The 26,768-nt window shown below is 39.5% G+C and overlaps 1 protein-coding gene across 3 annotated transcripts in view; it reads right to left on the bottom strand.

Moving 5' to 3' along the window:
* Nucleotides 1-11,282, bottom strand: part of sema6a (sema domain, transmembrane domain (TM), and cytoplasmic domain, (semaphorin) 6A) — a 134,523-nt gene extending 123,241 nt beyond the window's left edge. For 2 of the 3 annotated variants that reach the window (XM_086075105.1, XM_086075107.1), the window contains exon 1: nucleotides 10,827-11,282. The gene's annotated coding sequence lies outside the window, so the exon portion shown is untranslated. The remainder of the gene's footprint in view (nucleotides 1-10,826) is intronic. The other variant, XM_086075108.1, reaches the window with a different exon arrangement.
* Nucleotides 11,283-26,768: the final 15,486 nt, after the last annotated feature.

Below are 26,768 nucleotides of genomic sequence, written 5' to 3'. Positions count from 1 at the left end.
TCCACTCTCAACACACACACACACACACTGCTTCAGGATTAATTCACCTGCCGCACCTGAGAATGTGACCGCCATGATGTCACCTGCACTCTCATCACTTCAAAAGGTGAAGGAGCACCTCGGTGCCATCAGCACAATGAGCCAGCACACCCTCTCGCTTCCTGTGTTGGCAATCCCCCTCCTTGAAGAAGGTTCATGCGTGGAAGGTGCAGAATTACATAGACAATAAGGTATTCTTAGTTTACTGCCCACCGGCCCTCCATGCTCACAAAGGTCCCACCTTTACGCAGGTCCCGTCCCGGCATCTTTTTTTAATTGTTTTAGTCCAGTCAGCAAGTCACTTGGTTGGGCTACGTGAATGCCAATCCACACAGTTGTCATAGCGATTCATGCGATAGAACAATTAAAAAGGAATTAAACTGTTAAATTCCTATTCCTGTTCATTCTCATCCGTATCTAATCGCTAGCAGGCGCGTTTTCGTCATAATGGAAGTCGAACTACTTCCTGCCTGTGACTGAAAATCATGGAAAATGTAGCACTACTAGCCTAATGCTACGGTCGCCTGTCGGACCCAATGCAACCTGAGCTTTTCGCGTGGGATGTTTCTTTCCAGTATTACAAAGCGGGACCGAGGCAAGGTAAATGCCACAGTGCTTCCAATAGCGGCCAGCAAAAAAAGTTGGATAATTGTGAACTGTAACCAAGATAGCATTTAGCATTAGCTAAAGTAATAAGACAACCACCATTCACCACATTGACTACTAACTAGCGATTCAATTTGTTCAACATAGTTCCTGGTGAAAATGTATTGTAAACTAAATTTGATATTCAGCGAAATTGCAGTGTTCATTTTGAAAATCTGGTCGCCGCATATTTAGCAAAAACCCACCATACACCACCAAACAAAAATGTCACAAAAAAATGGATATGTCGTTCATTACAGTATATACCTTCTGCCATTTAGTGGAAGAGAAAGATACGTGGTTGGGAATCACTGCATGCGGATGACTTCGGCTTGTGAATACGCATGCGTTTAACATGCATGCGTGCACCCGAGAGCCGCAGCGCTGCTTGCCAGTTGGCTCCGGCATGAGCGCTCCCACCGGAGAGGCTCACAAGCTGGGCAGGACGCGATAAGATGTGGCGATAGCACAACCGCTGCGTTAGCGTAGCATTGGCAGTGATCGAGGTCATTCTGGATCTAAATTTAGTAACACAGAAAGTAAATAGTTGGATGTGGATATGGATGGATGAGAGATGGGATGGTTGGATAGGTGGGTAGAGAGGTACCGGCAATATATTTTTTGAGGCAAATGACAATTAATCGGCCAATTATTTCTTTTTTTTTAATCCCTGAAGCAAGCTAGCTTCGGAACATTTTGCCACTAACCAATAATTTTGGACAAGAATAACTTGTGACGGCACAAACTCACACGAAAGGGCCAGGACACAACAGGATAAAGATCAACTTAAAAAATGAACTAGAATAGAAAAAGGCCGTCATAGGTTGGGCCTTCAAAGTCACACTCAATGCCCAGCTGGAGCCAACAAAAAAATACCTTACGACCGAGAGAAAAATCTGACTTTTCTTTTAACAGATTTTGGAGGGGAAAAAAGCTCGTCTTAATCGATTAATCGGTCGGGGTTTAGTGGGTACATAGACAGTCCAAATGACTGTTGAATGGACTGAAAGATGTATAAGGATGGATGGATGTATTGTGGGTTGGCACGGGTGTGTTGATAGACAAGTGGACAGCTAGCTAAATAGCTTGATAGATGGAAGGTTGAATGAAGGGACGGATGATAGATCAATAACCGAGTGTGTCCGACCAACCGGCCGAAAAGTAGGTCAGTGTTTACATAGTGTATTATGAGACAGATACAGATAACTCCTTGCATCGGTTTCCTTCACATCCATCATACGATTTCAGCCTGATCTACTATCAAAACACGCAGCTTAGCATGAAACAGGAGGCCAGGTCCCGTCATCTCGTCGTAAACACGGCCAAATAAGCAGTTTAATGTGCCGAAACACGTCGGAGGAGCGGCGGCGCTCGTTGAGGAGCCTCCATCTCTAAGCCTGGCCGTGAATATATTCAGAAGCGAAAAGCAAAGCAGCAGCGGGGCGTACATTTGCGAGGGAGAGCATGAAAAGATGCACGCGCAGAAGAAGAGATGGAGGGTTCGCCGCTGAGATAAAAACGGAATCCATTTTGGTTGCTGAAGCACACTCATGCACAGCGCAAGGACCCGCTCGGCGTGTTTGGCTGCCATTGGCGCTTCAATCGCTTCCCCCTCCTCTCGTTCCGTTCCAATTGTTCTGCCTTCCCCTCACTTATCATTTCCTCCTCTCCTCTCCGGTCACACCTCTTTCCTTGAATTCCTCTTCCTCTCTCTCTCTCGAGGCAGCAGCACCCCCCCCCCCCCCCCCCCCCGACACTGTCACAGGTCCTGAAACTATGGCAACGGAACGAGAGGGAGCAAGCGCTCTCTATGATTAATAGATGAGAGATGAGGTGCCAATCGCTCCAGCCTGGGGAGGGGGGACGGATACACGCCAACAACACCGTGCAAACATGTATGCACAGTCACACGCAACCTGCAACAATGAGCCTGGAGACCCACAACCGCCGCCATGCGGCACCTTTAGTCCTTTGTGCTGGCGTAAGATGGGAAATCACAAGGCGAGGGCGAGGCCACACCCTGGCTTGCCGTGCGTGGTGACCATTTGATGCACCTTTCATCAAGACCGTTTATCCAGCCATCCATTTTCTATATGGCTTATCGGGTGGAGGGTTTTGGGGGGGCTGGAGTCCATCTCAGCAGACATGGTGAGGAGTGGGTTACACTTTGACTCAGATTATCATTTGGAATCATTTTCTCTGCTTGAATCTTTTGATTGTTTTCTTTTTCATTAAGATTTGTTTTATTTCTCCTGATAGACAACATACATTGAACTGCTTTTTGCCAACAAGTTTTTTTTACTCCCACTGAAATAAAAATACAACTTTTTTCTTTACAAATCATATGAAAATAAGTGCTTCCTTTTGGGTAAACAGAAGGGGAGAAAAAACTGAATGCAAATGTGATCCTTAGTAACTTCATATTGTAAATGTCCAAGAACTTAATGGCATAAAATAAACAATGAAATTACGAGTAAGAATAACTCATCATGGTAATAAAATGCCCTAAAATGAACTATTTTGAATTATTGGGGTAAATAAAATCAATATTTTTTCCTATTGACCTTTATATTATTTATTTTTTTAAATATAGAATATTTAATTCAGAAGAAACATGTACACTGGACCCGATAATTGAATGAAAAGCATTTTCACTTCTTCAAATACACAATGCGTACATGACGTCATCCGCAGACAGAGGGCGGGAAATTCGAACCCGAATTTTGTCTGAAAACTATTGGCCAGAGGCTTGCAGGAGTACCAATTGTGAACAACTATGGTGTTAATCTAGTAATTAGAAGATGTTTCAGTTATAAATGGTCAAATAAAAAAAGCTATTGTAAATATATTTTTGGCCACATTGTTTCAGAGAGCAGATTTATGCTAAAATAAATCGACATTCTTCTGTTTTAATTCTCCTTATTCAGTCAGAGTGGCTGGTGAGTTATTTTTAGAACATAGGTCACTCATGTTGTCCTTGGGGCTAACTACTACCCACTGACACCTTTTATATACTGTCTATATTTTTTAGGACAATGAGCATAAATCAGAGCAAAAAGGCATCTGTTTGCAGTATTTCGTCTTGCTCCCTTGCTTCTCCTCCTACGTTTCTTGCCGCCAAGAAGGAGAGAGAAAAAAGTTGATTGGAGGCAATTAATCAAAGAGGCTGCTCATTTACTCAACTCTGCAATCAGCCAATCATATATTGTGCCCCTAGAAAAGGGAAAAAAAGACCTCATTAACGGTGACAGCCAGTATTAACGGTTATTGAAACTTTGACTTTTTAAAACCACTGTAAAACTGGTAATCAGACCATGCCTAAAGGCAACCTCAAAAACAGTATTTGCAGCTTCAGGTGCTGATTCAGAAAACTTTATTTATATCAACATTAATCACTAAGATAGGAAGTACATACCTCGGGTCAAAAGTTTCCGTTAGCTGGTATGCAATTTGGGAGGTTTGGGATAAATCGAAATAATTGAAGCATACCTACATGTCCATTTAATTCCTTGGTGGGATACAGCCAACACCACCTGTATGCTTCACATGGGTTTAAGTGCTCCAAAGGGGATTGCATTATTGTGAATTCAGTTCATTCAACAGTTCATTTCAGTTCAGATTTCTTTGCGTATGTATGTGTGTGTTTCCATCGTAAAGCGGTTCCCTTAACTCATTCACTGCCATTGACGGCTATAGACGTAAAAAATTCATTAGAACTATTTCTAATAGTTTAACATCTTTTCCACTTTCGTTAAGTTATTTTTGTTGATTATGAAAACCTAGAAAAAAAATATTGGACATTTAGAACAGATATAAAATGTATGATTAATTGTGAGTCAACTAGTGAAGTCATGCCATTAATTATGAAAAAAAAATTAATCGCCTGGCGCCCCTAATTTTTAATAATCTTTTCTTCTTTTTTTAAAAGTATTTTTTAAACATTTTTTTTAATAATCATTTATTTTTTTAAAGAAAAGATTATTAAAAATTAGGTGCGTCAGGGGATAAATTTTTTAAATCATAATTAATCGCATTAACTCACAATTAATCACAAATCTGTTCTAAATGAACAATAAAAAAAATTTGGTTTTCATACTCTTAATAAAAGTGGGAAAAAAATTTAACTAATAGAAATAGTTAAATTGAATTGTTGACGTCTATAGCCGTCAATGGCAGTGAATGAGTTTTAATACACGACTCATATCACCTCATTTTTCAGCAGCGGTATGGTACAGAACGCTTGCTGGGAGGACTGTCTGTTGATTGGTTGACTTGATAATCCTGCATATGTTTCAGTAGAAAAAGCTTTTCCGGAATTTTACGTCACGGCAAAGAACATTTGTCAAGGCTGGCTGGCACGAGTTGATATTTGTTATTTTTTCGTATTAAACTATGTTTTTACAGTACATTTTATCGAGGAAATGCTTATGCATTCTGATTTTGCTAAACAAATCACACTAGGGAAAACCCTAACGTTAATGTGTAATTATTATACCAGGCGCACCACACTTTGGGAATTCCTTGCAGTAGACTAAGAAAAACAAAGCCATCTTTGAAACAATATAGTGGATTACGACACGGAGGGGATACAAGGCCTTATGTGTTGATTGTTTAAGGCTACTGCCGTCTCACAGCACAGTGCCGTCTTACTTTCATTGGCAAGTTGACACAGTGTCGTGCTATGATGTCACACCGTTTGCGTAGATGTCACAGGGACCACCATTCAGCTCGTACAAGTCGAGCAGGGTTCGGCGCAATACAGTGACGAGTTGAGCGAAACTAGATTGAGTTGTTGTTGTTGTTTTTTCTTCAATAAACTGCAGACAATGACACGCGTGCGTGTTGCTTATCTGCACAGTCTACTCTCCTTCACAGAAATAGGATATCGGAGATGGAATCAAGGTATTCAGTGCTTTTTGATAGTGTTGAAGGCTTCATTTCCTTCTAGCAAGCCTCTCACTACGTATTACACAACGAGGGTTTGGCGCGTGAGAAGCACCTGTAGCGCTAAAGTTGAATATGAATAGACGACTGATATTGTCTCTTAAATGAAGATTTATGATCTTCTTCAAAGTTGAAGGTTTTTTCCATCTTTCTGAAGAAGCTTTCCTATAGATTTTTTTTTTTTTTTTTTTTTTTTTTTGCTAGCAGACGTTTTTTGGTTGTTTTTTGTCAAGTAAGCAAGTCATTGTTTTGTATGTCAATCACACAGTTGTCATAGAGATTCATACGACTAGACTAATCGAACTCCATCTGATTGCCAACAGCCATGTTTTCGTGATATCGGAACTAGAACTACTTCCTGCTTATGTGTCTAAGAATCATGAGGAATTTAGTCCTACTAGCCTAATGCTACGGTCACTGGTCAGACCTAACGCAAGCTGAGCTTTCCTAGCGGCATATTTCCAATTTTACAATGCGGGACTGGCGCGAGGTAATCGGCACAGCCATCTTCCAATAGCTGCAGGGACAAAGCAAAAAAAGGTTGGATAATGGTGAATGCATTGCTTGTTCAGCGCTGTTGAACTGTCCACCAAGATAGCATTTAGCACTAGCTGAAGTAATAAAGTGATTAGCGATGAAATTGGTTATAAATAGTGAGAATTTATATTGGATTTTTTAGTGAAATTGTAGTTTTAATTTTGAAAATCTGTTCACTTATAACATGACCAAAACAAGCAGTTTTCGCAGAGGCACAGACTGATTTTCAAAATAAAAGTTCTTTCAGGCTCTAACGGTCAATCAAATCTTTTCGGCCCGGCGGTTAGGGACGGCTGCTCTAATGTATAGTTCAAGACTTCAAGGCTCACCCATTCATCCATCTACTGTCAAGTGATCACACAAAGCCCGTCCGCTACTGCTTTTGGATTATCTCTGCTAATGCATCCCCCCCCCCTCTCCGTTCCATTTGACTAATGACAAGCAACCCAACTCAGCTGTGACAAAAGCACTTCCACATGTTCCACCGACTTACGGTGAGCATTTAAAAACCGACAACAATTCCATGATGCTTTAAGCTGATTGTAAATGCTCCAGGATGTTTGATGCTTTTTCATCCGGAGCCCATTTGGCCAAGTTCGGCCTATAAAACGTTCCTCCGAGTCGATGGGCTGGCATTCTAATTCACATTTGTTTCAAGACAACAAAGCCTTGCCAGGGGACCATCAGACAAAACACCAACAAGACACCCAGCCAATTCTGTCATTAACTTGCCGTGCGTGAGTGTCTTTCGCCCGGTCCTTCATGCTTCTGGCATTTTTGGCATCCGCGATGCGTTCAATCACTTATGCTAATGTAACAAGGATGCCCATTGTTTTTAGTCATGGACTTGTATTCATTAAAGCCGCTTGGAACAACACAATGAAGCTTAGAAAAAGGAATGTCATGTGTGCATGTGTGTGTTTTTGTGTAACGTAGATAACATTTCACAGCAAGTGATTAGCAACTGATTACAATGTCAGTGAGCCTGCTTGTGAATAGAGCCACTGTACGGCGAGATCTATTCTTTACCAGCACTCTCGTAGAAGCATCGGTGAACGGGAGGGTTTGTGGGAAAACAGTAAATAAATTAAATACATCAAATAAACAAGAACATCTCGAAATAAGACTAACAAGATGTAATTTGCGGTTGCTTGTTTAACTCACGACACACTTTGAATGACCGCAGTGAAAATCACTAAATGGGTTGTTTAACATCTTTGATTTGGGAAAACATTGAAAGCATATTTCATTATGCCAGGATGTATTTCCAAGATAGAAAAGTGCAAAAACACACGTCGTCATTATTTTGATTATGCCTTATTCTGAGTCCTGCTATTAAGGCAGTTTTGCCATTCACTGCTCAGCCGGCGTAAATGTTGCGGCAATTTACAGAGAGAGAATGTGAAAATGGGTTAAAGTCGGAGCCAGGAACAAACAAGAGCTTTTATTTGCACCAATTATGAAGAGTCATTTATTTTTCACAAACAATTGCTACTTTTTACCAAAACAACCCTATTCACCTTGATTTGGGGGGGGGGGGGGTGTACTGCTCAGAAAATGGAGACTGAAGAGTATAATACCAAGCGATGGAAAATGGCCATTTTATTTTCACCTATGGTGCTGTATCATTTCTATTCTGGGGTGGGGAAGCATCCCAGAGTGACTCAAAATTGTGAACGTGACTGTTTTGCCAATGGCAGAGAAAACCAACACCGAATATAGGCTGGAAAAGGGGCAATAGTTACAATGCAAACAATCAGCAAACCCCTCCAAAAAAAAAACACTAAACATTTTAGTGTGTCAAGAAGTTTGGTCGAGCACTTTATGTAGCTTGGAACTATAACATTAGCATCAATTAGCACCAATGCTAGTGGTCAATCGGCACAATAGATGTCCTGGCTGGTTCATCAATGTTTGACACCACAGATTACAATATAAGGCCCGGGGTCCAGATCCGGTACGTCACATCAATTTATGTGACCCGCCAAAGCAAATTATGTGCAAGTTTTTGTTTCTTGCAAAAATACCCAAATTACAAATTGTCTTCACTTTTAAAAATACAGATATAATGCAAGCCTATTTTTGTTACTAACCCCTCTTTTAAAATAAATGTAGTTGGGCCTAATATTTGAACAGTTTTAACTGGCCTCTGATTTCAAAACTAGTTATTCATCAGTTTGTCATGTATACAATGTTTATATCGTCGCTGTCCTGTGAAAAACACTTATGTCCATTTTTGTCGGGGTTATTTTTGTATATGTTTTTGGGATGCCTGCATTGAGTTTCATCCCATAAATGAAAAAAAAAAATGGATGTGTTTTTCACGTTACAGCAGTGATATGTAAAAAAAAAACCATAATAATATTTTATATATATATATATATATATATATATATATATAAATAGGCAAATGGCACCCCTGGTTTACATGTTAGGTTCATTGAAGACTCTAGATCGGGGTGTCAAACTCGTTTTTGTTGCGTGCCACATTGTAGTTATGGTTACCCTCAGAGGGCTGAAGCCATATCAATGTTTAATTGCCATTATACACAACAAATTGACAAATAACCCGTTATAGGTGTTGACGTTACTGTAAAAAGGGGGTTGGTAACAAAAAAATGCATCAATATCTGAAGATTTGTATTTTTTAACATTACAATTTGAAATTTTGCTAGATTTGAGCAAGAATCAAGGAAGTTGATACACAAGATTTTCTTTTGTGGGCCACACAAAATAATATGACGGCCCCAATCTGGCCCCCGAACCTAAATTTGACACATGCGCTCTCGTGTTGTTTGCCTCTGTGCCCTGCGGTTAGCTGGCGACCAATCCAGGGTGTCCCCAGCGGGACGAGGCCCCAGCTCACTTACGTCAAGCACTCTAGAAAACGGATGAATGGCTCATTTGAGGTCCAATCTCAGTCCAGCGAGTACAGAGGGTTTGATGCTGTCCGATTACATTGAAAAACATCAGCCAGCCCACACGCTGAGGGTGTGCATTAATAAAACATGGCTTCCATGAAATAGGCATAAGCGCAACAACTATGAAACGCCTCAGTATTGACTCTCATTGAATGAGCAGTGACAGTTAACAGCAGCTTGACTGGCCTCGTTGTTTAGAGAAGGAGGCCAATTCATTTGAAAAGGAGCAAAGCTATTTATCAATTATTCAAAGCCACTGTATTCAGGCAGCGTCTTTCCTCGAGTGGCACATTTAAATACCAACTATTTCTCCTGTTGGTCGCCCTTTTTTCCCACTCTCTCTCTCTCTCTCTCTCTCTCGCTTTCACACACACACATAGACACAGTGTGGCAAATACACATCGGTCACACACGATTGCTATTGTTAGAGGATCTACGCCGGCTGGATTCGAAGGTAGTCTTACTGTATAATGCATCTATTCGCAATACAACATGTCAGCGGATGAATTGTTACAAGGCGGATAAGCACTGTTTGGCCTTTTTCGCAGCGTGGCCAGATTTACAGCCCTTTGGCTACAACACCTCCAGGAAATGCGTGCCCAGAGGGGCAATGTTTTAGAAAATGATTTTTTTTTTAATCTTGTAATTTTACGTAGAAATCTATTCGTTGTTCAAAGCCAACAGAAATAGAGTCAAACTGCATTTTTTTTTTCAACCTTCAGGTTGTTCTCAATGCACAAAAACTAAAATCATGTTGAACATCTCTAAGAGAGAGAGAAGGAAACCACTGGGAGTGTCTGGGTGTTGCCATAAGCTCTTGCATGTGGCTTGTGAGGCCTCTCACGCTCTCTCCTCGCCATGCTTGTTTAAAAAAGCAACACAAAACAGCATGGAAACAACAACTTAAAAAAAAATAATAATTGGGTTAGATATTGCAACATTGGTATATTGGACTAGAGCAATAGTGACCACTAATGGTTCCCTTGCACCATGCACATGTAGTCCCTGAACACACCCCAGCCTGTGCAGCCAAAGCCTGCTAACACACTTTAACCCAATAAGAACAATACATAATCAATAGGTTCATATCACATTACTAGTAACTTAATAACTTAGTATTGGACACATCCTCTTCATGTCTGCATGTAAATCACTGTTGTTATTTGAGTAGCGCTACATTCACTAAAGTAGCAATGTTGTTTTTTTTACTTTTTTTTTTTTAATCATTTCTATTTTTGTCATTTATCCACGTTGGGTTTGTTAAGATTTATGACACGTCAAACATTTGGTGAAGAGTCTTGCTTAAATTCCTATTTGAACATCTTACTACAGCAAAAATGACACTTCAGTCCTATTGTTTTGTGTGTTTCTTAGTATTTAAACTTACTCATCTGCAATATTGTACCCCCTTTGAAGATGACACTCACTTCATTCCATATATGGATAAACAACATAAAAGAGATTATGCACGGAAAATGTGCTCCTGAATAAAAAAAAGCACCAGTAACAGAAAAGGAAAACGTAACATAATCACCATTTGGCTTTAAATGTGCTGTTCAACCCTTCAAATTGCTTAATAAATAGGTGAAGTAAGTTGATGAAGTGCAAAGTGAACCTTGCTGGCCGGTGCACTTGACGCCGAAGCAAGCAACCTCCCGAATAGGCAGCGAAAAGAGCGATTCGCATAGAAGGCATGAAAGGGTGCTTTGAAGTTTCAAAAAAATAACAAAGAATTCTTACCTTCAGCTCATGAATGTTCAGATCTTCTAGTGGTTGCTCGACTCGTGTCTATTAGTAATCCATAAAACGTGATTCTTAACGCAACGACTCACAACAAATACGAGCGCTACTTTTCTCTTGCGCGTCTCTTCTTTTTGTGTGTGCGTGCGCAGCGCTCAAATCGGAATATCCATCTCGAAATCCACACTAGAGAATGAGAAAGAAAGAGAAAGAAAAAAAAAACACGCCGATGTGTTGAGAAGGCTCTAAAAGTGTCCCACGGGAAGAGTGAAGCGAGAGTCCCGGTTGTGGCGACGGTCACTGAGGTGCGCGCAGGCTCGTTCACAACAGCCGCCGACGGTCATCCTATTTGGGGATGAAGCTTCTTAGCAGACTGAAGCTGGAGCGCAGGCGAGCCCAGCTGTCAGCCACCCGCCACACACACACACACACGCAAGCACACGCACATGCACACACACACACACACACGCACGCACTGGGAGGAGCTACGTCTCCAGAACGAGGGGCTATTGTGTCAATGGGTGCCAGTTATGGACAAGTGTATTTCTATTTTTACGCATGGAGGAGAAAGCCGGGACTGCTAATAATAGTTTGGACTCTGGGAAGAAGAGCGATGTGTGTTTAAAAATGGGACTTGCCGCTTGTTGAAATGAGCAAACTGGAGCTGCAATTGTAGCACAGGTGTCAAACTCAAGGCCCGGAGGTCAGGTCTGGCCCACCACTCATTTTTTTTGCGGTCCGCTGATAGAAAGCCTTTCTTGCTAAATGAATTTATTTCATTTCGTCAGACAAATTGCAGTTTTCTTCACATTTTACAAGCATTTTTTTTCATAACATAAAGGTGAACAAAAATTGGAGGGGGCCACAATTTTTCATCAGTGCCACTGGGGGCCCACCTAGGAGCCAGACCACATATTTTCTAATTAGGTGTATAACAAAAATACCATGTGAAATATGGATGAAATACATCATATGTCTTTTTTTATTGAATCAATGTACATCACTGTATCTTAATATATTTCAAGCTCAATGCAGACATAAAAGATCCACCGTTCAACAACAAAGGACAACAGTGATTTTGTATCTTATTTTTTACAGTGATGTACAGTCATTCAATAAAAAAAGACATATGACGTATTAAATTTTTTACCAGTGCAAAGGGCTATCGTGCTTAAAAATTACCATTCAAGGACAGCACAAAACTGCTGTATAGTTAAAAACAAATATTGAGTGCAATATCTCATTTTGTGCACCCCCCCCCCCCTCGGAAATTAACATATTCAACATTTTAATATTATTCAGGTACTATATGTATACTAATATGCACCAGTAACAGTGCATGCTTTAAATTTAAATTTGAATTTGTTCAAACTTTCAAATTGCTTTATAAATATGTAAAGTAAGTTGATAAAGTGCAAAATGAACCTTGCTGGTATATTATATACTGTATATATATATATATATATATATATATCCACATACCTTGTATACATAATGCACAAGTTGTGAAAATGCATGTAAAAAAAACATAAGAGGGTTCCACCTAACAAACCTCTTTTGAATGCAAGCTGTTGACTTACATTTTTCAATAATCACTGCCTTGAAGTATTTGTAAAGTGTGTATTGATTTTCACAGAACTGTATTCTTCACATTGCAAAGGTGACACAACGTTTTTTATGAAGTCAACTTATTTTGCTCCTGAAACTTGACATCTTTTTGCCTTCACAAGTGCAGCAATATCAGGTGTCAAATTCTGAAGCAGACAATTTCAGAATGTCATTTAAGTAGTAAGTGGTCCTTTCAATGGTCGTCAGTGCGCCATCCAGTGGACAAAAATAGCAACAACAGGTACTTTCTTTAGAATTTATGTGTCCTTTAGCCACACGGGCTAGATTGGTCCCCCTGATGTACCAGTTCTGCCTGCAGGCCGTAGGTTTGACACCCTTGGTTTAAACTATTAAGTATGTTTTGTAATAATTAAAACTATTAATACAGGCAATTATAAACCTTTTTAGGGGAGTGTCAATTCACTGTTCACTAACCTGTGAATAGCGGGGGAGTTTCACAAAACGAAAAAGTGAATGACCACAACATTGTGCGAATGTGTGATGAATTCAGAGGCACCTCACACGTTGCACTTGTTACTACCTGTCATGAAAGTGTAAAATTTACTTTAATGATGAATGACAAGGGCAAAAATGCAAACGTGAGTTTTAAACGCTATTTACTTTCACAAACGTTTTTTTTTCAAATAACATAAGCACAAAATGAATTTGTAATCATAATGTGATAGAGCTTATCAAATCACGAACCCTCTGGTCACATGCAGCAATGAGGACCCCACGCCCTATCCTTCTATTTGCTGTTGAAGAACAAATACAGTTGGACCAAAAATACTCACTGGAAAGCCATGCTACCTACCACTGTTCACACCTATGGGCAATCTAAAGTATTCAATAAAATCAACAATATATGTTTTTGGAGTGTGGGAGGAATACCCAGAGAGAGGCCATGCAAGCACAAAGAGAACATCCAAACTCCACACAGAAAAGCCTGAGCCCAGATACGAACCCAGAACCTTCCTGCTGTGAGTCCCGAAGCGCACAAGCTCACATATTTTGCCTCGCAGTGAGGTCACGGACAAACTGACCTCCCTGCAGAAAAGCACGGGAGTGCACCTTTTTTTGTTCTTTATTTAAGTCCATGCAAACTGGGTTATGATTCAAAGCATCTGCTGAATGTTTTTCAAGTCTCACGTCTGTCAGTTCTTCTCTGTTGTAGGTCAACCCCCACCTATCCCACCCCCGCCACCCCCTGTCATCCAGTGGGACCCACGACGCACAAACATGCTTTTACAGCAGGGATGGGCAGAGTGTGGCACGTGGCCCAGATATGGTCTGTTCCATTTTTTTCATATGGCCCACAGAGTTTACATTCAAGAGTCCTAAGATATTTTGTCCAATATCTCTACTTTTCAGGGAATAAAAAAAAAAAAAGACAAAAAAAGATATGTTGCTAGCCATATATGTGATGGGGGAAAAAAGATAAACGGACATTGATGAGAATACACATACCTTTGTGTTTGTTGTGATTCCTTCTGCAAGCATTACAGCTGCTGATTTTTAACACTCAAATGTTTGCAACCTCATATTTGTGTCAAAAAAACATACACGTTTTAAATCTTGAGGTGACAAAATGATGTGAGGCTCCCACCAAGTCAAGAAGAGTTGGAGTTACGGTATATGTAACTTGGCGTGCCCATGAGAGTTGTTAGATTTGCTCTAAAACTATTTTCAACACTTTAGATTAATAATTTGTAAAAATTTGGGATGTTGGGTACCACTTTTTTTTCAGACTGATACCAGTAAGAGTATTCAGCAATTTGAGCAATTTTCTATTCTTCAAATTTTTAGTTCCGTATCATAAAATAGCCACAAGAGCTACTGGCTCGATACCTTGGAATAAGGGCAGGTATCGGCCAGATAGGTATTGGTACTTACTCACCCATCCCTCATAAAAATAACATATCGTGTGGTTACTGACCAATAATATCAATTTGGGGAAATCAAATATGAAATTCACCATATTTGGACATAAGAGGCTTCTGACCATCAGTATAAATTTGTTGCATTAATTTAGTATTCTGTTATGTTTTCCTAAAATCTGTTCATTCAAATGTTTTTGTTTATTATTTTTTTATATTTGTATTTATTATTATTATTATTATTATTCATTATTAATTTATTTTATTTTATTATTTATTATTATTATTTTTATTCATTTATTTATTTAAAAAATATATATTATTGATACATTTTTATTAAGTTAATAAGAGGTTTATTAAGAGGTTTTGCCCAACGGCGACGATTTGTTGCATTAAATTTATTAAAATACAAGTATTTATTTGCTATTAATTAATCTTAATACATAAGTAGCTAATTAATTTATTGTAAAATGTAAAATATAAAATGTACATTCGACACTGTTTTAAAGCAGATTTGATTTAATTGGTTATTAAAATTACATTACTAATGAGAAACAATAACGTGAAAAATAAGAATGACATATTTAACTATTTTACACATCTTAACTTTTTTTTTTTCCTGGTCCATCTATTCATCTTAAAAGCGAAGTCAAACGTGGCCCTGGAGCACAAAAATTTGCCCACCCATTTTACAGCCACCGAGGTCGAATTTGTCTAATCATTTGCTCTGATCTTATCAATGGGGGCCATAAAATAAAAAACGCTTAAGAACAACTGCTGTGTTCAAAAAGTTACACGGTACATTAAGACTACAATCTGATGTCAACTTTTAAACCTGTGGCCAAACCAAAACCAGCGCCAATTTTTCAGCTAAGTAACAGCAGCAAGCTACAAAACACATGCTGCTCAATTGCACTTTATGTGAATAAATCTTTATTCCATTTCTTAAAAAAATAAAAAGCTTGAAATAACAAGCCACCTGCATAAAAGAAGTTACATGTGCATACACCGTGTGCTGTAATTGCGCTTCTACTTGGCCCCATTGCCGTCTTGTTAGTGTAGCGGCTCAGAACACAAGCGCCTCCGCATGGCCCCGTGCCAAACAGTCTACAGTGTACTAATAGCCTTGCGCCTGTAAATCCTCTCTCCGTCACTTCATTTGGTTTAAACTCGTTCGCCAACATGCAACTGAAACTCGAATGCAGACTGGTTGAAGTATACGTTAAAACACCAAATAGATGGGAATGTATTTATGTCACATTATAAATGCATAAAAACATATGGGTTTTTTACATTCATTATGGCCCCAGCAGATGTTTGCATACTGTACATAAAGTTACGCTCCATTGTGTTTTATTACCTCCACCAAGCACAAAAACGTGTTAGCCGTATAAACATAAAAACGATACCACTGATTTCCAGCAACGTTTGTAGAGAGCTGGTCATTTGTGCAGCTAGAAGCCATTACATTTTTGTTTTCCGCAGTTATGTTACAGTCCACTTGCATCTGGAGCAAGTGGGGCAGTGACCAATGAGCACTGCACAGCATTGGAATGGAGCTGGAGTGGTGTCGTTTTGTTGCAAAGAAAAATGATTGAAATATTTCATACTTTCAATACCAAAATCACATGGAAGAGTCCTGCAAATTGATAATTTTGTCACTTTTGATTTAGTCACTTTTGAATATTACATTATTCTGTGTACAGTATATTGGATGATTTTCAGCTTCAGAGCAAGACCAGTGATGCAAAGTGGGAAAATGTAATAATCACTATTGAATCAGAAATGTAACTATAAATATAAACATAAATAAATATCCTATCATCAATTTTCTTTAGCACTTTTTCTCATTATGGTCACAGGCGAACTGAAACCTAGCCCAGCAGACTTTGAACAAGAAGGCACAAACAGAAAAGCAACCATTCACATCGATCCAGTTCACGTCAATAAACAAAACATGCATGTTTTTGAAATATGGGGAAGAAGTACCCGGGGAAAATAGACACATGCTTTAGGAGAACATGCAAACTGGTGACCTGGGCTTTCCAATCCCAAACCTCAGAACTGTGAGGCATGTGAGGCAAACTTATTAACCCAGTAGTCCGCTGTGCTATCCTAACTACAGTAAATATCAAATTCCCAAAATAATTGTACATAATTGTTGATAAGTCTTCCTGTCCTCTCCCCATTATGTGTCTGTCAGTCGTCTTCAAAGGATGAATAATTGTACTTCATTTTAGTTTCAATGTGTTCATCTTGCTCACTCTCTCGTCACCACTCACTTTAAACTGTGCAGAAATATGCTGCAATCTTATCTGCCGCATTCACCAAAGCGGAGACGAGGTGGTTGAAATAGAGCAACCATCACAGGCTGGAATGGGCACAGACAGCAGGCACACACCGGGGATTCTTCATCAACTCAGCTTGGTTCCGCGCTGAGCCTGTTAAACTTCCTGACAACTCTCTCCTTCCTATGCTCTCTACCAACTTGAGGGAAAATATTACTTCTCCAGCGTCGCCATCAGCTCTCTTTACAAGCGTATGCACTTGACTGGAACCAAGTGAGTTTTAATTTAGCGCAGTGATTCCTAATCGTATTCAACCGAGGGACATATTTACATGAGAAAAATTTCCACCATTTTCATGTCGAAAAAAGTGGATAAACGGGAACCTTCTGCCATCTAGTGGAAGAACAATCGATTGTTCTGCCTGTCACTATACATCGCAGGCATAAATAGATGAACAAAGAGTGAATGTCTGTGTGCCCTAATATTTTACTCATGAGGAAGCGTGCTATAGAAAATGGATTCATATCTTTAATGCAGCAAACTCATGTGATTATTACCACAAATAAGGCAAGTTTCAGATCTTGTTGATCCATCTTATGATAACATAGGCTACAGGAGGCCTGTTTCTAAAAGCCATTGCATTGCTGCAGGGCATGAATCTGTCTGCTGCCTTTCCTCTGTCTACATCAATGAACAATGGAGCCCGTTTATTTTTGCCATAAGGTGTACGGTAGAAAAGAGTAAACATTGACAATTTGTGGCTCCCGCATACCTGCTGCCTGCTAAAACCTTCCATATGTGGCTTCTGTCGCACAGGAAAGTATCACAGTGCACAATAGTCCTTTCTTTGCTCATGATTCAATCCAAACCGGTGTCTGATTTTATATTTAGACTGGCATGTTTATGCTTTAGGAGAGGAAGTTTAACAGGGATACCAAAAGGCAGGGTGATGGATTAGATTGCAAAATGGGATTGCATTTCTAATGTGCACAAACAATTATCTTCAGTGATTAACCTGTGTGGAGTGTGTTTGGAGTGTTTTTTTCCCCCTTCCCTATTCTGCTTGTAAAACAGTTGGACCGACAATCGAAAATGTGATATCTATTCGATATATCTGAACACAAATCATTATATGTGTGTGATTAACACAGAGTTTGGCCAGGCCATGGACTGTGTGATTGTTAGCCTATTTTCCTCTTCTTCAACTGCAACTACTCATTCTGTCTCTTTTTTTTTTCTGACAGTCCGGATGCCCTGTGGAACCTTTTAACAGGTCAGTCTTAGTACTACGACAAGTATTGCGGAAGAAACTCGTGATTATTGGTGAAGCTTATTTATGTTTGCGAGCAGTTAGCGCACACTTGCCGATTTTGTTGTTGTCATTGAGGGCTCTCAACTCATAGATTAGATTTAATGTCATTCAAATCATTTCCTTTAAACGGGCCGTAGTACCAAAGGCTAATACACAGCTTTTATGGTCCATATATCATCGCAACATGGAGGATGTTTATTGAGCAACATTGTTTTGTATTTGACTAAATTTCCCTTGATCGCTAGGGAAAAATAACCAATGCTAATACCAACGCTGACTCATTTTTGTTTTAAATTAATTCCAGCTGGGACAAAATGCTAATGTTGTTTTTTACAGTATAGACCACAAACAGTTGACAGTGAATTAACAGCCACTCTGGCAGCTTCAGTCAAGTCGAGCTCACTTTTGTTCCTGAAGAAGACAATCCCTAAAAATAGATACAGAATTCAACGATTATTTAATTGAGTATTATGCCCATGCTTAGTCTTCAATAATGTTTCACATTCAACAATATATTTAATATGAGGGAGTGCAGCTCTACATCAATGCCAACAAGAACACTGATTATAATATATATATATATATATATATATATATATATATATATATATATATATATATATATATATATATATATATATATATATATATATATTCTTAAATTAATACCTTTGTGTGAAAACAACAATAATAATGTATCTTTGGCAAATGAAGGCAAATATTTAATAAGGTGAACCTCATTTATTGCAAGGGATACGTTCTAGACAAACACACAATATAAGAGATTTTAAATTTATTATTACAAATGTAAAGTTATTAAAACATGTTTTTAAAAAACATATTACAAATGTATTTGACCCCCTCCAAAAAAATATTTGAAGCATTAAAAAGTAGAGAAAACTTCACGTATTGTAGTGTCTGTGTACAGGGATGTGACTTTAAGAGGCGGGACCTGGCGGGAGTGTCTGGGTGAGAGCTGTGGCCAACAGCAACTTCAGCTTGAGAGTACCCATTGTGTTTATGTGTTTTATTGTTCTCCCGGCATTCAATAAATGGCTGGAAAGTGCTTGGGCCACTGTGCCTCTCTTTTCCCACAAAAGAGGGCATTACAGTGAATCTAGAAACCCATTTAAAAAAATTAAATTTAAATAAAAAAAATTAAAATATATATTTTTAAAAATCACAACGTATTGTGGAATAAATAATCCAAAATTTAAAGACATTCCTGTCAGTTTATACATTTTGATGAAGCGGAATGATTTCTGTACATCTTGATATGTCACCTCCTCGTGGAGGAGGCGTCAAAACAGTCACAATCAACAGCAATACACGCCTGATCCTGCATGACAGACTGCCACATTCGTCAGGAAGTCAGCTATATATTTAACACAGAAATGGCTGAGCTACTGTTGCCCTGGAGCGTTTACTACCTGACAGTAATCTCAGGGAGGTGACACTCTCACATGCGCACATGTGCGCCTACATGTACATACGTGCATACACACACGCGGCAGACACATCTCTGCACAATGCACCCGCAGTTCTTCGCAGCTCTTGGAACGAAGCGTACAAAAGTGATTGAGTGGGTTGCCCCAGTTATGAATTTAATGATGCCAGGATCCCTCGCCCACACACAGACACGAATGTGCAGCAGCAACACATACACAGGCTTGGATTGGTTGGTGCGGTGATAATTAGTGCGCAATGGTAAATATTATTGTGCGTACAAGTCACCCAGTGCCACGTTGGGTAATTTGTTGTGCCATCCAATTGCCAAGTGACATTTTCAAACAATTTAGTATGACGAAATGTTTATTTATATATTTTTGGGGACAAAAAAAACCCACATTTATGCTGCTCAACTGGTCGTAGTATTTGCTGAAAATCTTTCTTTTTTTATCTCCTTCGGACCCATAGATGATTGCAGTGGACATGACATATTTGCATGTCTAAACCAATAAAAACGCATCATTTGGATGATGCCAACACTTCTGGTTCATGATTGGATCCTAGCTAACCAATCGCAAGTTGATTTGCATGATTTCGTATTAAAAATGTTATCACCATATTATCCTGGCGTCCACTATAACAAATAAAAACATGAGATACCCCCCCCACCAAAAAAAAATAATCCATGTTGTTCTTATGTGGGAAAATATTAGTCCAAATCAGTAAAATAATGATAATAATACATTTGCCCAGCAGAAAAAACTGTGGGTCTGAAGATATTTTTTACACTAATATGTACTAGCCATCCCCGCTAGCCTAAACACGGCATTCTGATTAATATCGTTTGTGTAATATGAGTTCAGCGGCAAAATCCAGCCATTTTTAGCCATCTCAGGGGGCGGCCATTTTTCCACTTCCTGTCGACTGAAAATGACATCACAGTTGCTCAGGGCTCACCTTCGGAAAACAACAAGATCACCCCCTGAGATGGATTAAAATCTGCTGTATTTTGCTGCTGAATTCAAATTCTACAAGCAAAATATCAATCAGAATGATGTGTTTATGCCAATATTTTTTTAGGTTGACCGCCCCGTTAAGCAAGACCCTGGACTGGTTGACAGTCAAACACAGTGAACATTTAAACAAACGAGAATTCACACTCACATTTACATCAATGGAAAATATTAAGCCCTCAATGATTGCAACATGTTTGTTTTTGGACCGTGGGAGAAAACCACAGTACAATCCAGGGAAACTGGAGAAAACCCACGCAAGCATTTGGAGAACGAGTAAAAGTCACACAGGTAAGCCGGCCACTAGTGCTTACTAGCAGTATTAAAAAACAAAAACGAAAACTTAGCCTAAGACACTGCTAAATTTTAGCATGCTATAATCCCTGCCAACTGCAAATGTGTGAAGGTATGTTTTATTTTTTTGTATTGAAAGTAACATATGCTGAGCAAGAATGCATTCAGGTCTGGTAAGGATCCAAATAAAGGTCACTCATTTATTTCCCCATTTCACTATAAGAGTTGACTTGAATCAGTGCTAAGTGGAGCAGTGATCCACCAAAACTAGAAAATGGACGCACATATTTTGAGCTTAATCGAAACTTGTATCAAACAAGTCAGATGGACATGCTTAGGATTGTTCCGCCTTGGCGGAGGTCTACTGGGAGGGAGTCTCGCTTGGTGTGTTGACTGAAGCATACAGTGAGAATGACCGTGTGTGTGTGAAAATACCGTATGGGTTGCCTGTAATGGCAAAGTGATGTAACGCATAGCCAAATAGGGTACAGCATGCACGCACCCAGACATGCACACGCACGCACAGACATACTGCATAGCAGGCAGCCTCAGTTCTTGCTGGTTTGCATGAAAGGCATAAATAAGTCAGCATTTCTGCATGATAGGTCTGTAACTAGCAGTGACAGTTAGAGAGCATCGACTTTTAGAATCTCAGAAGGGACTCGTTGTGTGTGCGTGCGTGCGTGCGTGTGCCTGTGTGGGGGTGACTGGACGGGTTGAGTGCCTGCGCATGTGATCTCATGTTCTGCCCCCATCCCTCGTCTACCTCATTTGGGCTAAAGGAGACTGAAGGATAGGGGAGCGAGTGGTTTTTGACGTCAATTGCAAATGGGTAAAGGTTTTTTGGGCAAGTCTATTATTGCTGGATTTAGATCTCTCCTAATCTGCAGAAAGGTAACCGTATGAACTGGTTAAGCATATCGCTCGTCAATAAATTGAATTGAAGGATAAAACTGAAACTGCCTCACAGTTGAGACGTTCTGGGTTCGAATCTCAGGCCGTCCTTTTCTGCATTATGTTTCTGTGATTACTCCAGGTTCCTCCCACATTCCAAAATAATACTGGGTACCTGTTTTTAACGGTTGTGGTTATCGAGGTCTTCGTCATCTTGCCATGCAGGTCCACTAAAAAGCAGCTGGAGCCAACATAAGGGGGATGATGGAAAGATGATGGGGGAAGAGGAGAATCTAAAAAAAAAATCAAGCAAAACATTAAGAAGAAGGTCAAGGACAAAATGACATACAAGTACAAGGGGACATTGTTTAAACTGCAGGGTAGCCTAATGAGCAAAAGATTACATCAGGGTGGGGCCACAGAGGCAGGAAACACACAAAGGGTAACCAAGTGGAACTGATGAAAGATTATTTCTCAATAAGCAGTACACAACTAAAAATAACATACAAATTCCAGTTTTACAAACGAAAAGACTCCTGACCGCCCACAAAAGCCTAACAGGTTTTGGAACTCACTTCTTATCAGTTGCTTTTCTATTCTCCAATAGGCGGAGCTTACCCTGCAGAATGTGATACAATTCGAACGCAAACCAAGCAACAACTAAATCCAGGTATTCATTAAATGGAAGTACATCTGACTTCAATTAGAGTGTTGACTTGAGGTAAGAATTCTGAATGGGCTGACATACAAAATTTTTCGAGGTATAAACCATAGTTTGGACAATATTTTGCTTTAGCTATAAAAAAAAAAAAAGGAAGATATAAATAAGCACTGTATGGTGGAACAGGCTAATAGACGGGCTGATAAGTAGCATTTATGTGGCGGTTATATTTAAAGGTCCTAATGTGCTTAACTCATTCGCTGCCATTGACGGCTATAGACGTCAAAAGATAAATTTTTACTCGGCTGGCAGTGAATGAGTTAATGTGGGCAGAGCATGGCAACAAAATTGGAGGATTTCGAGACGTTTCGAGCGAACATATTTCTGCAGTGTCTTAGTTCTCCTCATGTTTGGCAGTAAAAATGATGGCAACCCCCAAAGAAGTCTACTATTTCTTTGCTTGCCTTGTTGCTGCGCAAAAAAAATCCATCGAGTGTAGGATGGAAGTGATTATAGGAGCATCACTCGGAAGGAATACATTGGCATCGCGGAAGGAAGCAGATGTTCCCCTGACATTTCACATTACGATCCAAATCTTCATTGCAGCTGTTGATCCCCATCTAGACCTGACCCCCATCGTCTCAAGTCTCGGGCTGAGCCTGACCAGGGGAAGGTGGTTACGAGTGATTTAATGGCATGTACACATGTTCCCTCCTGAATAAGTCATCCTGCGTCTGCGTACACACCCTATGCCGCTCATCTATTTTTCAATCTGACTTCCATTCTCACTCGCATTCTGTCTGCTTCCCTAGCAGCCTTCATATTTGTCTTTACCCTTTAAAAAAAAATCCATCTCTCTTGTAGTGTGAAAATAGTACACAATAATATCCTCTAAAAGGTTCCACTGAGATAAGCAAGCTGCATGTGTGTTTGTTTTTTTTTGCTCAAATGGGTTTATATGTTTGTGAGCTGAATTACGTGAAAACAAAGCTATTGATTTTGATGACATTTTGGAGGCTGATAGATAATCACCCAGGAAACAATCTATTGAATTCTGGGCATGGTCGGTAATGTAGTTATGAGCCGCTAATGCTATATAAGATTAGGACTCGCCATTGTAAATATAGATGAATATAAAAAGAGATCAACAAAAATGTTGCCGAACAAGATTCAGAACGGTGTTACTGATATATTAATTTGAGGTTGTTATAATAGTTAGTTTTGCATTCATAATATTAGTTATATCTGAAAAGTCTAATGAGAGTCAAACATAACAAGTAATTAAAAAAAAAATTGACTTTACAAATACATATAATGATGCCCCTTGTTGATCGGTATTCCCCTTAGTATAATCTCCACAAATTGTGTTGTGTGCAGAATTGTAATTAAAAGGAACGTTTTGTCACTTTTGTTACCATTGTGAGTCATCTTATTGAACTTCTCAGTAATGATGCATTCATTCAACTCAATATTAATTACTTGTTTGGCCTTGGAAGAGGTATTGCTGCGAATTCTATCTACTGGGTTGTCTTTTGGATGGAACACAGCTGGGAGGGAAAAGCTGGGAAAACGTTGTCTTTTTTATGATCTCTGGCCTTTAGTTGCATAGTGTCACACAGCTGACTTTCATGCTGGTAGCGTGGGATCAATTCCCATTTGATGCGCCATTCGCACTGTGACTGGCTGGTGATTAGTCCAGGGTGGAGTCTGGTGCCTTTTACCCTAAATCAGTCAACTTCCATCCATCCATCAATTAACTTTACCGTCTGTTCAGGGTTACAAGAAAGTGGAGACTATCCCAGCTGACAAATTTTGTGAAAGGTGGACTGGTTGCCCCAACATCTATCTATCTATCTATCTATCTCTCTATCTCTCCCTTTCTCTCTCTCTCTAGTGTAGTTTGGCATGTTTCTGAATTTGGCAGACTGCATGTGCCGTGCTGGGTGATCTGGCCTTTTCTTTTACACACCACCAGCGCACATCACAATTTGGTGACAGAAATTACACTAGACTTTAGAGCAGCTAAAAGCAAGTCTAAGTTGTGGCGCAGGTGGTTTCACGTGATTTTGGTGGATTTGATTTTAAGCGCAGGCAGACGTATTTTACACTTCATATGTGTGGAGGATGTCATGACAACAGCATGCATTGAGCTCTCTGAAAAATTGCAGAAATCAATTCATAGAACGCATGATTATTATCATCATCTATATTTATTAAAATACCCCACTGGATTCTAGCAAATCAAATTTTGCTTCCATCATGTAAACTGCACACATTTGCAGCGCTGAATTTAAAGAGAATGAGAGGAGCCACTTTCATTGGCCAGGAAGTAAGTCAGCTGTGTTCACTCCCACAATGGCAGAAACCCCCGTTTCTACCTGCACGCATCTACAAAAATACCAAAGCAAAGAAAACTCCACTCATGCGCACAGTTAGACTGCACTTTGCGCTAGACTTGAGCTGGGCATGAAAATAGGACCCATAGAGACAGAGTCACTGAGTGGAAACTGAACCCACGTCTGGAGAGTGAGCCATTACACTGTCAATGATTTAATTCAATTATAGTGAGTATATTTGTTGAAGAATGATGAGGATGGAACTGGCAGGAAAGAGAGCTACAGGATAACCTATGATAATTTGTTAGATTTAAAGAGGGAAGACATTCGGGGCAGTTGGTGTTAGAGAAGAGAATTCAAGAAGACAGACTTACTGTAAATGTAATAGGAGGATGACGTGCCGTGGCGACGGTGGCGACCCCTAACGGGACAAGCTGAAAGGAGAAGGAGAAGATTTATTACTCGTTTCTTTGTTTGAAGTTAGGCAACCAAAGCACAATTTAGTAGCACTGTCTTCAAGTAAAAGAACAGAATAAAAAGAGCAGCTGTGAGTTAAGTGTTCCAATACTTTTGCTCATGTGAAAATGGATGGATTCAAGCAAAAAGTGCCATTTACTGAGGTTTGTATCAAATTCGGTTGTTGAAAATTTGATCTCTCATATTTCCACGTCAGACTCAACTTTTCAGTCTACAGCAAAAATTAATAACATGATTTATACATACCGTTCATCGACGCACCACAGCCAGAGTAAGTCAATGAAGCTCAGAGTTTGTGAAATGGAGTCAGAACTTTTCTTCAACTGTGAACAGTCAAGGCTGACAGAATTCCTAACAGAAATTCATCTGATTGGCGGCTGCCAATCACTCCCCATTCCGCCCTTCACAGCGCCCGATAAAACTCAAAGGGCCCACCGACTTGGAATCAGGCTTCAAATGGAGCAGGCTTTAAGATTCCAGTAATGTGACCATAAACAGGGTACGCATGACGGAAAGTGACATTGTACTTTTGTCCACAGGCAGCTGGGTTAGACACTGAAGTCCCCCTGGACAGGATAGGTAATATTGTTAATGGATACATGAATTTAATAATTGACATTTGTCAAGGTTGTTACAATAGCTGGCTAAATCCACAGGACAATGAAGACATTATGTCAAAATGATCAGCACATTATTTATATCTCAACGTACCACAGGTCACATTCAGGTTTATACTCAGTAACACCTCAAAAAATTATTCAGATTTATAACAATAGCTATACATCTTTACTATATCATTGTACCATTATAATCAGCTGCTCTGTATTCCAGCTTTGACAGACTTTGTCTTTGAGCCGCTAAATGATTGATGGCTCAGACGAAAGTGAATGTAGGTCACTATGGGTGAGGGTCGACTTCAGCGGCATAAATCAGATGGGGATGATTACCAGATATGGTAATGAATTACAGCCACAACATGTACAGTATATCAGAATTATATATTTTTTTTTTATCAAAGGCATACATTAAATGAGTTTTACACTGTTTATTTGATGGTGTGGAGATTACAGGTCAGGTACAGAAAAGTGTGTTTTGAAAACGTTAAGGCGAAACATTTGAAGTTGTCACACATATCCTGTATCAGGATATGGATGTGTTTAAATCATGTAAAAAGACACATCAGTCAGACAGTTGGAGTCACTCAAAGACTGATGCCAAAAACACGCGCTGATGAAGACGACCTGCTCTCAGTATCAGTCCAAATAGTATCTGAGCAAATGCAGCACAGATGTGTGCAATCCGAAACATGTTTTGCTTCTCCGATTTATGACTTCAATAAAAAAAGGACACGACATTGTGAACGTCAAATTGCGAGATTAAGAGACAGAGCTGTTTGCAGAAATACGAAATAACACATTGGGATAAAAAGTGCATATCTAATGAAGAGGGTATGAATAAATAGGCTTTCACGCTGCCACCAGAGTTATACAGCAGTTTGCAATATACAAAGTCTGACTACAGAGCAAAAGATTTTAGGTTTTACTCCTAGCTATAGTGGCTAGCACAAGCAAATTTATCAGCGCTACCTCCCAACAAACGCTAGCGCTTTGGACTTGGACACATGGGACACAAAAAACAAGAATGGGTCGCGCAAAATTCTTTAGATTTCATCCGACCCTAGACACTTTTTTCCAACTCCTTCCCTTTGATCGGTACAATCAAACAATACACCC

This window comes from Leptonotus elevatus, chromosome 5, assembly GCF_054856555.1.
Source record: "Leptonotus elevatus isolate MCC_2025b chromosome 5, RoL_Lele_1.0, whole genome shotgun sequence".
NCBI classification, from domain to species: Eukaryota; Metazoa; Chordata; class Actinopteri; order Syngnathiformes; family Syngnathidae; genus Leptonotus; species Leptonotus elevatus.
The sequence above is the reverse complement of the archived record's forward strand: the minus strand, read 5'-3'. Positions and strand labels throughout refer to the sequence as shown.